The sequence below is a fragment of the Ochlerotatus camptorhynchus genome, unplaced genomic scaffold, assembly GCF_037179485.1.
Source record: "Ochlerotatus camptorhynchus isolate MF236.1 unplaced genomic scaffold, CSIRO-AGI_Acam_v1.1 ptg000242l, whole genome shotgun sequence".
Taxonomy (NCBI): domain Eukaryota; kingdom Metazoa; phylum Arthropoda; class Insecta; order Diptera; family Culicidae; genus Ochlerotatus; species Ochlerotatus camptorhynchus.
This window is the reverse complement of record NW_027040732.1, coordinates 855545-872872: the sequence shown is the minus strand read 5'-3', so window position 1 is coordinate 872872 and position 17328 is coordinate 855545. Positions and strand designations below refer to the sequence as shown.

The 17328-nt window shown below is 37.6% G+C and overlaps 1 protein-coding gene across 5 annotated transcripts in view; it reads left to right on the top strand.

The window, feature by feature from the left end:
* Positions 1-17328, top strand: part of Ssdp (Sequence-specific single-stranded DNA-binding protein) — a 226706-nt gene that overhangs the window by 42056 nt on the left and 167322 nt on the right. For 4 of the 5 annotated variants that reach the window (XM_065225969.1, XM_065225970.1, XM_065225966.1 and 1 more), the window contains exon 2: positions 11833-12934. The gene's annotated coding sequence lies outside the window, so the exon portion shown is untranslated. The remainder of the gene's footprint in view (positions 1-11832; positions 12935-17328) is intronic. The other variant, XM_065225967.1, reaches the window with a different exon arrangement.

Genomic DNA, 17328 nt, shown 5'->3' with positions numbered 1-17328 from the left:
CTACTGAGCTAGTTACCCGGGAGTGTTTGGTCATGCCAAAGTCACAGTGTTTTCACTGGCATTAATCTCGCCATCCAGAAGGGATACATATCCGAAAATTAAAACCGATGCTTGCTTCTTTGTAGTGGCGTTCAACCAAATTTTTGATGAGATCTGTAGTAATCCAAAAATCATGAAGTTTCTAAAAACACCTTAAACGCCCTTTTGTTGCAGATCAACCTCCCAAAATGTTGGTATTAGTTTAATAGTTATCTTTTACGCTCTATTACTACTTCAAAGAAAATCATGAAATTTATTAAGACACCTTAAACGCATTGTTGTTGTTGCAGTTCTACCTCCCAAAATTTTAGAGGAAATCAATAGGCACTTATAACCCCTACTGCTTTAGAATCATCAAGTTTCCAAAGACACCTCAAACGCCCTGCTTCTGCAGATCAAACTTTCATTATTTTGGGAGGAGATCTATAGTAGGGTGTTTCATTTTGAAAAAAGTGATGAATTTTTGATAGGCCACCCTCCAGTTCGATTCATAGCCCCAAAATATGAACCTGTGCAAAAAATGGTAAAGATTGATGAAGGTTTAGAGGTCGCGCCAATGATTTGGATTTTGTATGGAGATTTTGGTGAATTAGTATGGGAAATTATTGATTTTCGTTTACATTGCTCTAACTTTGGTTGTAGTTGTCCAAATGTTGAAAAAAAAAAATATGTGGTTGTCATGACAATGATCAACAAGCCTGTTGTTGTTGCGATGAAATTGGCGTTGTTGCCTTGTACATATTCATCTGTCAATTTACCCTATTTTGCCATTTTTTCACATTTTTATAATTCTTGATACGCTGCAAAACTGAGCGTAGCAACTGTAGGCTTTTTGTTTATTGCCATAGCAATAACATACTAAATTTTTTCGACATTTGGACAAGTAGAAGCAAAGTTATAGCGATATAAGCGATTTTTTAAATTCTTCCATAGTAATTCCCATACAAATTTCAAATCATTGGCGCGACCTCTAAACCTTCATCAATCTTTACCAATTTTTGCACAGGTTCATATTTTGGGGCTATGAATCGAACTGGAGGGTGGCCCATCAGAAATTCATCACTTTTTTCAGAATGAAGCACCCTAATCTATAGTCATTCTTATCGCCAACGTGCTACTACAAAGACAAGCATAAAATCCTGCTGCTTTAAAGTCATCTAAAAAAATATGAAATTTCTAAAGACACCTTAAACGCCTAGGTACAGATAGATTTTAATTTTGGAACTCCCGAACTCCCAATAAATTTCCTGGTTATTAATATTTGACAACTTTTATAAGAGTATCTAAGAACATCACGAAAATATTGGTTTTACGTGTGAAGAGATGATCTTCTTTTAGAAATTTCCTAATTCTCATGGAATAATTGCAGCAGTGTATAGAAAGACAAAGCAATTTCTTTTTTTTTTAAATTTTGGTTTCTATTGTTTTGAGAAATATTTTTTTTTCCTTGATTAGTTTTCCGTCGATTTTGTTCTCCGTGCTGAGCACCAATACTACCGACGCCAGGAAAGCAGCTCCCACACCTGGACCCTACCTATCGACCCATCAACTCATGAATCAGGGACCAACGGCTTTACTTCCCTTGTGGCGTGATCAGAGATGTTAAGCCTCAGAAAATCCCGGCGGCGCCGACGGGGATTGAACCAAGGCCTGCTGGGGTGAGAGGTAATCACGCTTACCACTACACAACTGGTGCTGCCGTTGTGAGAAATATACCAGATGAGTTATTTTCGTTGAAACCAGGCCGCCTTTGATACATGGACTTTAAATATTTAAATATATCCGCTTGATTGGTCGAAACTGATTAAAAAAAATGAGATTGCCACTTTCCTTAGCTCAAATTAACGGACCCCTTACTCGTCAAGGGACCTTACAGTTTTCAAATAAGTTGAATTTTTAGCAATTCTTGACATATTTATCATGTTAAATCTTTGAGTTTTCATATGGAACCCTCATGCAAACAACACGTTATTATGAAGAGAAAGACTAGGCCTTTCATTCGAAATGGAAATATTTTTGGCGGCCATCTTGGATTAGGCCGCCATTTTGGATTTTACCAGAAACACGTATTTTTCTCTATGTTCGCAACCACCGATTTTGATTTTGATGTCAAATATCTTGGAGTAATTCTAAATAATAAACTTAATTGGAAAATGCATCTAGAGCAGGCAAAAACAAAACTACTAATGCTCTAAGGATATGCAAAAGAACATTCGGGGACTCAAACCGAAAATGATCCATTGGATTTACTCGGCAATTGTGAAACCCAGGATTACTTATAGTGCATTGGTTTGGTGGCCACAAACAAAAGAGAGTGTTGCTCAGAGAAAGTTAGAAACACTCCAAAGGTTAGCAACTCTCTCAACAGGTGCAATGAGAAGTACTCCATCGAAGGCATTCGATGCTTTGCTTTGTATGCTACCATTGCATCAATTTGTACAATTAGAGGCCGAAAAGTGTGCTCTAAGGATTACAAGGTCAGCGAAACGCTTTGAAGGAGACCTTAGAGGACATCTTAGGATTCTAAAAACTGTTAGGATCAAGTCTCTAGTAAGGAACAACGAAGACTGAATGAAGAAAAGTTGCAATTTCAATCGACTTTTTCAAGTATTTGACCCTGGGCGTAATTCATGGCAATTTGGTGGTCTGGTTCTTTGTTCAGCATCGATTGTTTTTATACAGATGCTTCAAGATTGAACAATTAAGTGAGAGCAGGAGTAACTGGCCCAACTGTGTTTCATGCTGAAATCCAAGCAATTTTAGAGTGTTCTATTGTTTGCGTAGAAACTATAAGAGTTCAAATATATGCATCATGTCCGACAGTCAAGTTGCTCTAAATGCTTTAAAGTCGGCGACATGTCCATTAAAACTTGTCTGGAAGCGTGTTCAATCACTTGAAAAATTGTTTGGTCATAATGAAGTCAACTTATATTGGGTTCCTGGTCATGGCGGGATTGACGGAAATGAAAGAGCTGATGCACTAGCAAGACTCGGATCTTCTCAGAGCCCTTTTGTGGTTTATGGGCTGCATCTCGTGAGAATCTTCATAAATGGAGGAAAATTGGAAGAGCACTTGCATTGCTAGGCAGTCGAAGCGATTCATTAATCCACTCATTTCTGTGACCCGCAAAATCCTTGTCATTCACAAGACGCGACGCGAGACAAGTCTTGTGAATGTCGTGTAGTTCTTACGTTAGCACAAAACATATAAAAAAAATATAAAAAAAAAATAAGTAAAATCCTTGTACTTTCTAAAAAAGGTCTTAGCATATATGCAGGTCTTATAACAGATCATTGGTGCTAGTATCATATATAACAGGTCATTGTCAAAGCCGTTATCACTTGAAGCTGGTTGGAAAACTTCAAGATGATGTATGTCGCTTCTGTGGCATAGAAAAGGAAGACTCGGAACATTCGCTATGTCACTGTCCGGAAATATCACGCGTGATATTGGAACAAAATATCATGCTTGATATTGATTTTAAAAGCTCCTTTGATATTGCGAGACTATTCACAACGTGCAAAAATCAAGTTGAGAATTGACTCGACAGAAACATGATTCCGTTGCACATCGTTTTCTTAGAAACAGAAAGTATAGGTACCTTGCTATCTCTTTTTACTCTTCACCGATGGCAGACACGAAGTGACTGCTGCCAGCCATTATGAAAGTTTCGGTTGCGTTCGGGTGTAAAGCAAAAATTATGAAACTCAATCTCACATCACTTCGCTCGCCATTTTGTTTTCGAACGGATCGTGTTTTTCTTGCGGCGCCGTAAAAAAGCGAATAATTTGGCAGTTAAATGTGTTTTTCAAACAATTCAGATAGTGAAATAACATAAATTAAACATAGAGACCAAGTGAAGAAGATTCTGTACGAACCAAAACAAGAAATTAGAAGAAAAGTGATCAAATTAAGTTGCGGGCTGAGAAGGAGAAGACGAATAGTATTAAGAAGAAGAAGAGAAAAACAGTACTAGGTTAAGCGAAAAAAAAACAGTGTTAGGTTAAGTGAAGAATACAAAACAAGTCATTACAATTAGAAATTAGAGAGCAATAAAAGAAGATACAAAATGAAATCAAACATCGTGACCAGAAAGCAGTATAAAATCGGAGAAACGCAGCAAGCAGTGAAACCAGGAGGACAAAATGTGGAGAAAACAAAAAAATCAACATCGAACAGAACCAGCACTCAACAGGACAATCAAACTGCAGAAACCTCAACCAGGACAAACACGAATGGTGTGATGGACGTGGTATTTATGGAACCAGCTGACTTCGAGAAACAAACGGCAAGATTCCCGATTGAAGTGGCACGAGTACTAAATTCAAGAAAGATCAACTATCTGGACATTGTCAGGGTAGGAAGACTAAGATTCAAAGTCACGTTTGAGTCAGAAGCTGCTGCCAACGTGCTGAGAGGCGAGAAGCTGGAGCAGCAAAATCTTAAATGTTTCGTACCGTTCGTGCTGAGACAGACGATTGGATTGGTCAAGGGAATCCCAAGAGAATACAACGAAGACGAGTTGATGGAGAACATGGAATCGGACACAGAAGTATTGAAAGCGGAAAGAATGAAGAAAAGGAACAAAGAAGGGAAGCTGTTAGATACGAACAATGTAAAGATTACATTTAAAGGAAGCAAGCACCCAGACAACATCATGATCTTTGGATGCAAATTCAAAGTCGAACTGTACATATTTCCGGTAAAGCAATGTGCGAACTGCTGGGGATATGGACACAAGAAGGAGCAATGCAAAAGAGCTGAAAAATGTAAAAACTGCGGACAGGAGCATAATCAGGAGGACTGTGTAACGGTTAAGTGTATAAATTGCGGAGGTAACCACAAAGCAACAGAGAGATTCTGTCCAATGCGACAGGAACAACGACAGATTTCGGAGATCATGCAAAGGGATAAGATAACGTTCAATGAAGCGAAGAAGAAATGCACACAAGAAAACACATTCGACATCCTACCGGACGATGAAGTGGAGTTTCCTAATCTGACACAACAGCGAAATTCAAATCCGGGATCGCAGTACAAGACTGTACTGGTTCAAAGGAATGGAACAAGATCCCAACAACAACAACAACAACAACAACAACGACGTCCAAACTATGCACAGGTGGTTATGAATGAAAATGTACCTCATCAATTCAACGAGAACCCATACAAGGTGGACCAATGGGAAAGAACAATAACGGAAATGAAGCGATTTTGGAGGAATCTGGACGTAATCAGGAAATTAATGAGGCTGCACTCGGGAATCAATGCAGAAATCATTACCAAGGAGGCATCGGCAATTGCTTATGAGGAACTCATCATCAGAATCAGTACCACAATCCAAGAAATCATCGAAGACATCCATAATGAACTAGCATCTATAACAGAAGACAAAGAAGTTACACACGAGAATATGGAGAAAAATGGATAAGAACATAAAAATAATGCAGAATAACATACAATCTTTAAGGCCTATAGAAACAAGAGAAGAGTTATCAATGTTTTTGAAAAAGGAGGAAATTATAATAGCTAGTTTACAAGAAACTTGGTTGAAACCAAATGAAAATTTCAGGATAAAAGGTTACAGATTGGTGCAGAGGTTAGAGATGAAGGATTCGGAGGAGTAGGAATTTTGATCAGGGAAGACGTCAATTACGAAGAGATAAAACTAGGCACCTACGAACCAGTAGAAGTAGTAGCAATACGAACAAAGAGCCTGTCGGTAAACTTTACAATATTCTCGATATACGTGCCACCGGATAGTAGGCTAGCCAAAAAGGAAATTGAGAGATTTGGAGAGATTTTCAGTCTAATCGAAAGAATGGATGGAGAAATAATGTTAACGGGAGATTTCAACGCAAGGCACCCCATGTGGGACGATGGGGTTAAACCATGCGCGAAAGGCACTGCTATGGCGAACGAACTGGCAAACTCAAAGCTGGTAATGTTGAACGACGGACAGAGTACTACGATTCCTAGGATCAACTCATCTCCCACGGCCATCGATCTGTCATTCGCGACAAGCCACCTAGCATCACTGACGAATTGGAATGTGCTACAAGAAGAGTTCGGTAGTATGCATCTCTGCATCAGCATGACAATACAATCTGAAGCACCGATATCGTGGGGCACACGAAAGAAAGTAAATGTACAACGAGCAATAGAAGGACTAAACTCACTAAGACCGCAATACCTATACTCCCCGGAAGAAATGCAACAAGTATTCGAGGAACAAATAGAGGCAGCTAGTTATGTAGTGAAGAATAAAAAGGCAGATTTTCTGAAAGCGTGCTGGAACAAAGATTTACAAAAAGCATACAATGAAAAGAGGAAAAGGCTAAGAAACTTCAACAAAGAAAAATCATTAAACAATCAAAAGGAGATGCAGAAAGCTAGAGCGGTGTTCAAGAAGCTAGTCAGGAAGGAAAAACGGAAATATGTACACGAACTACAGGAAAAAATAGAGGAATCAACCCAACCGAAGCAAATTTGGAACATAATTCGAGGATTGGACACGGCACTTACAGGATCAAAAAAAGGAGCGGACCATTCACCGTCCCTAAACACAGCGATGGAATTTATGAGAAGGAATTATGTCAAAAAAACAGAAAATCTAACATGGAAACACGGAATACAACAAGAAAAAGCGTACATGGGAGAATCACTAAATTTCGAGGAAATTTTCAAGGTAATAAAAAGCAAGAAAGATCACTCTGCTGCAGGTGTAGACCATATATCATACAAGATGATAAAGGGATTAAATATCGGAATGATAAGCGAAATAAGTGTACAACTAAATGCAGTATGGCTAGCAATCGAAATTCCTGAACGATGGCGGATTAGCAAGATGGTATTAATACAAAAACCCAATAGAGACCCAAATGATATCACGGCTAAGAGAGGAATTGCGTTGATGAACGTGTTTCTAAAAACAATTAACACTGTAGTCAAAGACCGACTTGCGAAGTATACAGATGAGATGGAATTACTACCACCACTGTCGTTCGGATTCAGAAAGGGGTATTCGGCAATAAGCAGCGTAAACTATATAGTCAATTCCATCAAGGAACTAAAAGCACAGAAGAAAAACTGCGTAGTATTCTTCCTGGACGTGGACAAAGCGTTTGATTCAGTAAACTGTCAAATATTGCTGGACAAAATGGAAAAATTGCAAATTCCGTGGGAAATTAGAAGATGGATATATGAATATTTGAACGAGAGAATAATGAAAATAACAGCCCAAGAACGAGAGGTAACAGTAACAGTCAACAGAGGACTAGCCCAGGGTTGCCCTTTATCACCAGTGTTATTCAATCTATACACGATTGATCTTCACGAAGAAATAGAAGAAGGAGTGTTCCTGACGCAGTTTGCAGACGACTTTGCGCTGATGATAGAAGGAGATAGCGAGGAAATAGTAGAAAAAGCGAATCGATGTATCGAGGTAGTCAGAACGAGACTTCAGGGATTGGAATTGAAAATGAATCCAGCTAAGTGTGCAGTTGTGAACTACAGCAAAATACCAGATCACAAGCTTAATATTAAGGTGCAGGGAGAAAGGATCGAAGTTAATAATACCCATAAGTACTTAGGATATACGCTAGATAAAGGCCTCATACACAAAAAGCACATAGAAGAGGTAACAACCAAAGCCAAGAAAAGCCTAAACCTTCTGAAAATGATTTCCTACAAAAAAAGCCCTGCTAATCCGGAAACTGTGTTAAAAATAGGAAATGCTATTGTTAGGTCCAAGTTAGAATATGGAGCAATCGTATACGGCAATGCTGCAAAAACGAATCTACAAAAAATAGAAACGGTCCAAAACGCATACATACGAGTTGCAATGAGATACCTTAAAAGCACACCTATTAATGTAATGCTAGCAGATAGTGGGTTATTGTCGATGAATAAAAGAATAGAATGGTTAAGTTTGAAAGAAACTATAAAAATCAAACACGGAAGTAATCCAAACAAAAAATTCATATACAAAGCACTTGACAATGAGTCCACAAATGGCACGTATATGACGGAGCTAGCAGAAAAACACATAGATATCATGTATGTACTAACTGAGAGACCAGAAAACTGCATTCAGGAGTTAAACAACTGCGATGAAATAACTGGATGGATACAGGACGGTATACCAAACAATAAGGAGAAAAAGGAAAACTTAAATCAGGAGCAATGGAGAGCAATAGTTGCAGAAATGATGAATAACAAATACAGTATGTTTCGGAAAATTTTTACGGATGCGTCAAAAAACCATAACGGAACAGCAATAGCAGCAGTAGACCTAGTAAGTGGACATAGAATAGCAGAGAAGATCAATCCGAAAACTAATATAATGAATGCAGAGCTGATGGCAATCCGAGAAGCGATAAACATGGCAATAGAGGAACAGTTACAATGGGTCGTAATTGTCACAGACTCAAAAAGCTCTTGTTCAACACTTAAAACTACGAACAATGGAATAAACAACCACTTCGTTCTAGAAATTATCCAGTTATTGCACAAAGCACGTAATAACAAGTGGGAATATAGAATTCAATGGGTTCCTAGTCATGTCGGCGTGTCAGGGAACGAAGTCGCGGATAAAATAGCGGTTGAAACTACGAAGAGAGAGCAGTCAAACTTTGGAAAACTAACACTACAGGATACCATCAACGTAGCAAAAGAGGATATATGGAACAGCTGGATAGAAGAGTATCAAAAATTGTCCCAGGAAAAAGGAGTAAAGCATTACGAATTTGCAGAGGTACCAGGGTCGAAGGTTTGGTTCAAGGACATGGCACTGACCACGAAAGAAAAAATAATGCTTACCAGGATAAGATCAAATCACTGCTTAACGAAGGACAGGAAACATAAATGGGGTTGGGAGGCAAATAGCAACTGTGAAATATGTCAAGAAGAAGAAAATATTGAACATCTACTATTCCACTGCACCAAGTGGGACATGATAAGATCGAATTACAAATTACTGCAAGATAGAAAACCGCTGACACAAATACTTAAAGAGGGGGACGAAAAGGAATTAAAATCAGTAGTAAAGTTTCTCGAGGAGGCGAAAATAACGGTATAGAGCCGAACATCAAGGACCATCATACACAACACCACCATGGAAAGCAACAACTATACGAACAAATAAAGAGACTACCTAATTGGCGAGATGGACCGTCACACGGTCTAAGCCAGGAAAAAGAGGAGCAGCAAAAAAAAAAAAAAAAAAAAAACTCAATCTCACCACAGTTTGTTGATATTATAGCTGGTGAGTTTTGTTAGCTTGATATTCCAAGCTGCGATATCACAGCTTGCAAAATTAACCGCAGTTTTCAACTTGTTGATTTCTGTCTACGAAAATCAAGTGTGAGCTTGGGCATTGGTGAGATTTGATTTTTTGATGTTTTCCCAACACTGAAAAGGCGTAAATTATTCGACAAGGGGCTGATAGAACCCTTTGACATTTGGAGAACAACTCCCTAAAAAAAGAGGAATATATCGCAATAGATCAGAAAAATAGTCACAGTGATGAAAGTACCCGACAAGAAAAAAAAAATGCTTTCTGATAGTTTCATCTTAGTATTCTTCTATGAATAAATGCTTAATAAACTATGTATCCCCATGTAGATAAAAGTCACTTGATATTATATTGTAGCTTGACCAGCTAATATTTACGTTGATTTTTGAAGTGCTTACTGAAAGAGGGATTAGCATACAATTCTACAATTACATTTCAAGATTTATTACACTTCAAAAGTTTAACCAAAGAAGAATACTAAGATGAAACAGTCGAAAGGAAAACTTTCTATTTTAGTGTCCTCTTCCACCGTCCCTCCGTATGCAAGGTGTTTTTGTGGTTATGGTGCCCCCTCGTTTGAGTGGGCGTTTAGCGCTATTTTATCAAAACAGTTTCACCAAAAATCAGTGATGTCCCACTTTTTAAAATACTGCAGTACACATAATCCATTATTTGTAAGGTTCACTTCCAAAAAACCATAATTCATAACAACTTTATCATACAAACGTTCATGTAAAGTTTCATAAACATTTCAGTTAAAGTTAAGCAGGGATCATAAACAATTTTTAATCATTTTAGGTAAGGTCAAGTTATGGTTCGCGTTTATGCGAAATAACTAAAGGCCAGAATAAATCCATAATATTAGTCGATATTATAAGTATGTTCATCAGTCTATGCAAAATTTGAAATTTTTGCTCCACATTGCTCAAACGGTTCCAAATTGGGGATTAGCCTCCCAAAATTTGAACTCATTTAGTGAGAAACTGACTTGGCACAAACCATTTGAAGTTTATATGGGAATTACTATGGGACCTCCCTTAGCTTAGTCGGTAAAGGCATAGCTACAAAGCAAGACCATGCTGGAGGTGGCTGGGTTCGATTCCCGGTCCGGTCTAGGAATTTTTCGGGTTGGAAAATTTCTCGACTTCCCTGGGCATAGAGTATGATTGTACTTGCCACACAATTATACTAATGCAAAAATGGTACAGGCATCGAAAGCTCTCAATTAATAACTGTGGAAGTGCATCTAGAACACTAAGTTGAGAGCACGCAATAAGCTAATTATGCCATACGCAATAAGCTTGAAATGCGAGGAAAAAGAAGAAGATGGGAATTACTATGGAGAAACCATAATTTCGGTTCATATCTATTTCAAAATTCACCAGTTCACTCTACTTTAGCTTCTTCAAAATTTTCTCAGCTACAACTTTATTGAAGACCAGTTTTCGATCAAATTTAAGGATCAAAAGTTATTATGATTCAAGTCACTATTGTCTTATGATTATGCTCAATCAAGTATTCAACAGGCAACATTGGTGTTTAATGCGCGTAGAATAGAGGACAACAATCATAGCTACTATTTCACACTTCAAAATACAGTGTTGCCCACAATACAGTTGCTTAATCTTGCCATACGATTATCAATCTCTTCAACAATTAGTAACTATTTAATTTGACGTTTGGCTGAAAAACAATTTTCTGCAAAGTTGTAGCTGATAAAAAATCCCATAAGAATAGCAATAGAATTTGTTAACAGTACAATATGTAAAAAGGCTAGAAGACGATGAACAAAAAGTTTTGTTCTCCCATAGTAATTTCCATATAAACTTCAAATGGTTTGTGCCAAGTCAGTTTCTTATCAAATGAGTTTAAACTTTCGGAGGATAATCAGGACCCGATTTGAAACCTTTTAAACACTGTGGAGCGAAAATTTCAAATTTTGCATCAGTCTAATGTTAACTTACTTCTCACTTCCAAGTTTGACTTTCTTTTGCATTTTTTTCGTTATAATAACATTTAATGAACATTCCTGCCAATTTTTGGACATAAGATGATCTGTTTTGGCTCTAGCTCACTCCCAACATCCATCCAGCAGTAGTGCAAAGTATCTGCACTTCTATGTGCTTTGGTTCGAAATGTTGAATCACACGTAAAATGTAACCGAACATAAACTCTAAGCCAACAAACATATTTGTCTGGCTGACTGTGAACCGGGGATCAAGTCATGCTCGAGCTTCCACACTCGTTGGCTAGAGATGTTCTTCGTTTTCTCCGTGCTCACCCTCCGTCCTCCTCATCCTCCGACTACTGCTGCTCTGTCTCGTTGTCTCCTCTGCGATATAGAGTTTTTTGTTGCTTCCATTCCTTTCGACTTCGTTATATATCATTTAATGATCTTTCATATACGTATGCGAGTTGCCTATTCTTGCTGTTTCAACTTGTTATTTCTCCCTCTTGGCTCACAGCTTTTTTTTTCTCTTATGATTTTTTTTTTTAGGTAGAAGGAGGTGGAGAACAAATCATCACTTTGCACCGTGAGTCTCCATCCCAGCAACCGAACCAAGCAAGGAAGCACATCGAGAGACTACCCCCGACGACACACCAACACATGCATCCTCTGTAGAGGCAACAAAAAACCAAAAACGAAACACAATCATCAAGGGGGTCATTCGCTGGTGTAAATCTATAGCACGTACAGCGGCAGTGACAGTTGAAACTGGCGCACTCTGATGGTGTGTTTTGGTACCAGTACAGTACATAGCAGAGAAGAGCTTACGAAACGCTTGAGTGCTCGGGTGTGAGTGAAAGGCACCCGACTGCTCTTGTGGTGGTGCTTCCCAGTTCCCTTTGCGCACGTGCACGTGTGTGTTTGTGTAATAGCGTGCGGCAATGATCGCCAGCGCCGCGGTGGGAGTGTGAGGTGGAAAACAAGCAGCATAACCCCCTCTGGTGGATGAAAATTTCTGTGTTCTCGGTGTATACAGAGTCGAAGTGTGTGCAGCGGTCGGTTTCTTCTGACTAGGGGTGCGAAGACGGGAACCAGGGGAAGCGAAATTTTATTTTATGCGTAGTTGTGAGTGAAGATTCCCGACGCACGTGTGAGTGTATGTGTTTGCGTGTATGTTGCCAGCAGCGAGGTGCCGTTTTTTTTTTTCGAACTGTGTGAATTGAGGCTTCAGGTTTTCAGTGGATAAGCAGTAGCAGAAGCAAACGCATCTCGCGCGAGTAATACCGTGTAGAAATTGACGGAGTGAAGCGTACACGCGTCGTCGTCGTCGTCGTTGTTGTCGTCGTCGCCGTTTTCGACCTCCATTCGCAAACAACTAAGAAGAAGTAATATTGAACGGAATTATCGGTATTTTTTCGGACTAGCACGGGTGAAAACAAAAAACCAAGCAAAACCTACAACTTGGCCCTGGATCCACGGTGTGTCGATCGCGATCGTCCGTGGCATTGAGTGTCGTACCCCTTCTTGTGGGGAGGCTGAAAATTGCAACAAGAAAAAAGATGACCTCCTGAAACGAGTAGCCGGGATTGCATTAGTAAAACAAACAAATAGCGGTGGCTCTTAGTAATGATTACTAAAAAGTGAAATATGTGTGAGTATCTTGAGTGTGTAATTCGGAACGCATTTTAATAGGCAGAATGGAATATTATCGATGCAATGGATAGAATCGCTTTCCAAGCGTAAAATTTGACAGGCTTGAGATTTCAATACTGTTTCGACATTTGTTTCACTGTGGAAACCATGGTGAGGGAGTAGAGTGACCGATTCGTCGCTCTGGATTTATATCAGTGTATTTGTTTGGGGTAGCCTTCTTCGGGGCAGTGTTGCTGTATTTTAAAATGTGCTTTTATCTCACACGTTGAATTTATATTTTTTAAACTTTCCGTTTGGTGGTTACTCGAGCTATTCAACGTATATTCTTGGTATACTCTATGGTAGTGTTTGGAACGTTTTTAAAAGTCTCGTTTAGTTCGTTAACCAGTGCATGTACCAAACACACATCAAATAGGCAACAACCATGCACAGTCGTAATCCAGTAATATTTGAGATTAGTGCTCCATAAAACGGGGTGAAGTTGATCATTGACGTGAAGTTGATTACTACATCGTTCAATTTTTGATTCTAAACCATTTTTGTATGCTATTGTTATGAAATAATATGTTCAGTGTTTTATAAAGTAGTACTTAATGTTTACATTTTTTTTTTAGAGATTAACTAGCCTAAGGCTAAAAATCTCTTTAATAAAGCTTTAAAAAAAAAAGTTTACAATTTTGTGGAAGTGATAAAGTGTGCAACTTTTTATTGCTCTTCAAAATCCGATCATCATCAGACAGGGCTGGTAGCAGGTCACTCTTTAGTGGCTATGTCACTATTTTCATGTCAGTTTCTAAAAAATCACTTTTTCACCAAAATGTGACTGAAGTCACTGTTTGTGAAAATGTAGTCACTAAAGTAACTTGTTTCGGCTAATGTTGAGAATAGAGAATTTTCTTTTAAAAAAACATCAAGTCACAGTTTTATTTAGCAACAAATTTTTGTTATAAAGATTAATTAAAAATCAGCGTGTACAGTCTAACCAAAAGAGTGGCGAACAGACTGGAACGTCAAGTGTCCAATTGATGTAGACGGAATCACTAATATTTTTTTTTCGACTCCGTGATCTAGACATTCAAGTCCGTTATCTTAAAAATTTATCCAGATTATAAAAAATATGTTTTCCTTTCCTGTGATCTCGAAATGTTCATCGATCAGTCACAAATTCTCTGAGGTTTCGAAAATATGTTAGACCCAATATGCAGGCTTTTCAACTTCGTCCTTTTGAAAGTTTTCCTAGTCCAAGAAGTCGAAATGGTCTAGGAACATTTTCAAGCTCTTGTCATTTTTTCAAAGGCTAGAAATTTACAAACCTTTGAAGACATGTTTACGAATATTTGAAACCAAATTCATGTCGCAGAATCTTGAATTTCCTCTTAAGATCATTAAATTAAATGTATTGTATATTTTTCAGGGCTTGTTATTCGGTGTCAACAAATTTTGAAATACAGGTTTAGAAAAGAGAATCATTTGTCCAAGATTATAAATTTTTTCCATGTTTTAGAAGCATTTACATTTTTTACGAACTTTTGATATTCCATATGTTTAAAGTATCGAAAGTTATTCAAGACCGCACAATTTTCTATATTTGCATTAGAAAAAATGATTTAAAATTTCTCAAGTTTATCCCTGAATCTTATAAAAAACAAATCAAGATCAAGATTTTTAGTCCAAGGCATATGCAAAATTGTGTATGTCCGTGATATTTTCATCTTGCAAAATGTTCCTCGTTCCAGAACAATGAGTGTTTGTACGAACGTCCACTACGTGTGTTCCTACCCTATCAGCTGTGTGTTGTATTGTATTCTTATGCACTATCCATAAATCTATAATAATACATCTGCCTCCGCCATGGCAGGACGGTCAAAACCACTGTCTTTTATTCATACATCCGTAAGCACAATATAGGAAAAGTTCTGCCCTTGGGCGATCAAGGAGATTTTTTCTTAGATTATGATCTAGAAAAGTTTTCTTGGCTCCAGAGTTATGATTTTTTCCGATGTTCTAAAATTGACAGTCTTTAAATTGTCGACATTTGTCTAAGTCCGAGACTTTAAACAATTATCACTGTGTCTCAATTTTTGTTTTAATCAGCAATTTGCGATGTGCATCTAAAAACAAACTCAGTAACTTGTTTGTTTTCAAAAAATCGAGGTTGGGAAAGTGGAATATTCAGTGAATTTTGGTTCCACTCAGGGAATTTTCCAATTATCACTTCATTCGTAATTCAAAAGAAGTTTTTCGTTCAGTTTCTTGAAACGTTTCTTAAGGACACTGAACTTGACAAGCATCTGACAGCTATGACAACGTGTGCGAACGAGACAAGTTCATTCAGAGAGTCTTGTCACGCTCGCTCTTCGCTGATTTGTATGTGGATGATCAAAATCGTCGGAAATAGGAAACAGCCGAAAAAGAGAGACTGGCAACCGTCAAAAGGAAGCATACGAAGCATGTATTGTATAAGAATAAGCATGCCAGACAGTAGGCCAACATAGAATTTTTTTTTGAGCTTCAGAGAGGGTCGGAGATCTACTGAGAAATTTTTTGAGCTTCAGGGTAGTTCGTAGATCTTGAGAACAGAACTACAAACAAATTAAAAGTAATTAACAGAAATTCATAAAAACAAAATCACAAGAGAGGTCGTAGATCTTCAGATAAATGTTCAAAGAAATTTTCAAAACTTCAAGCATGCAAAAATAATTACAACAAGCGAAATTTTGCAAATCTTCAGGGAAATTCGCATAACTTCAGACAAGTCCAAGAGTCTACAGTGAAATATAAAGTATTTCACAGAAGTTTGGAGATCCTCGAAACATTATTCAACATCAGAAAAGTTCGTAGATCTTCAGAACAAAGCTACAGAACTTTGAAAAAAATTACAGGACTTCTGAAAAAATCACAAGAATCTCAGAAATGTTAATGGATCTTCAGTAAAAATTGCAGAACTTCAAGGAAGATTGGCGAATTATAACAAAATATTTACACGATTTTAGGAAAATTTGTAGATCTTGAGAGAGACATTTAAAACTTCTAAGAAGCTCAAATATTTTCAGATCAATTTTGACAACTTTAGGTAATCTTCAATTTTCAAATCTTCAGGGTAACCCGAGAGGAATTTACAAAACATCAGAGAAATTTGCAGATCTACTCAGAAATTTATTGAGCCTCAAGTTTTTTTTTGTAGATCTTGGGAATAGAGCTACGGAGCTTAAGACAACTTTGCATAACTTTAAAGATATTTGCAGGAATTTGACAGAAAGTTTCACAGTGTCACACAAATGTGAGATCTTCAGAAAAATTCGTTAAATCTAGATAGAGCTGGAATTAGGGCGTAACAGCTTTTGTAAACAATGACTTCTATCGATGATTTCCAAGAACTCAAAGCACGCCCACGCAGACCAACATAACCATCGGATTGGGGAAGTGTTTCCCTATCCGATGAGGGGGTTGGTTTGCGTGGGCGAGCCTTGAATTTCTAGAAATCATCGATTGAAGTCATTGTTTACAAAAGCTGTTAGGCCCTAATTCCAGCTCTATCTAGAAATGTCAGAAAAGCACCTAAATTCCAAAAACAAATCGCAGCGAAGTACAAAAGTACAATATTTTGCAGAACTCCATGGAAGTCGGAAATAGATAGATCTAAAGAACTTCAGAGAAGTCCGTAGACCCTCAGAGAAGTCTATAGAACGTCAGAAAGTTCGTACGTTTTTAGAAAAATTTGCAAAACTTCAGCAAAACTCACAGATCTTCGGGAAAGTTCGTCGATCTTTAAATAAATAATCCACAATGAAATTTAAAAAAGTTTAGAAAAGTTTGGAGATCTACTGTGAAATTTATTGAACTTCAGGGCAGTTCGTAGATCTTTGGAGCAGAAATACAGTACTTCAAAAAAACTTTACAGGATATGAAATAAATTTTAGGAACTTCAGAAAGGTTCAGAGGGTAGATCGTAAATCTACTCAAAAATTAGCAGTATGTTTAAATAAATTTTCAGAATTTTACTGCGGTTCTTGGATTTTGAAAGACATTTACAGAACTTCAGGTAAGTTTGCTGATCTTTAGAGATATTTGCACAGCTTCAGAAAAAATAGAAAAACTTCAGAATACTTCCTAAAACTTCCGGAAAGCTCAAAAATTTCTAGATAATCTTTTAATTCTTTAGAAAATTGTATTGATGTTTAGAGATATTTGCAGATATTCATTGAATCATGAAAATCTGCAGAGAAAATTAGAGAACTTTCGAGAAGTTTGTAGATTATTAGAAATTTTGTAAACATCAGAGATAATTGTTGATCTTCAAGGGTCTTAAATCTTCAGGGATTCAGGAACTTTGTAGATTTTTAGGAAAATTTGCAGAACTTCTGAAGAACACACAGAACTCCAAAGAAATCT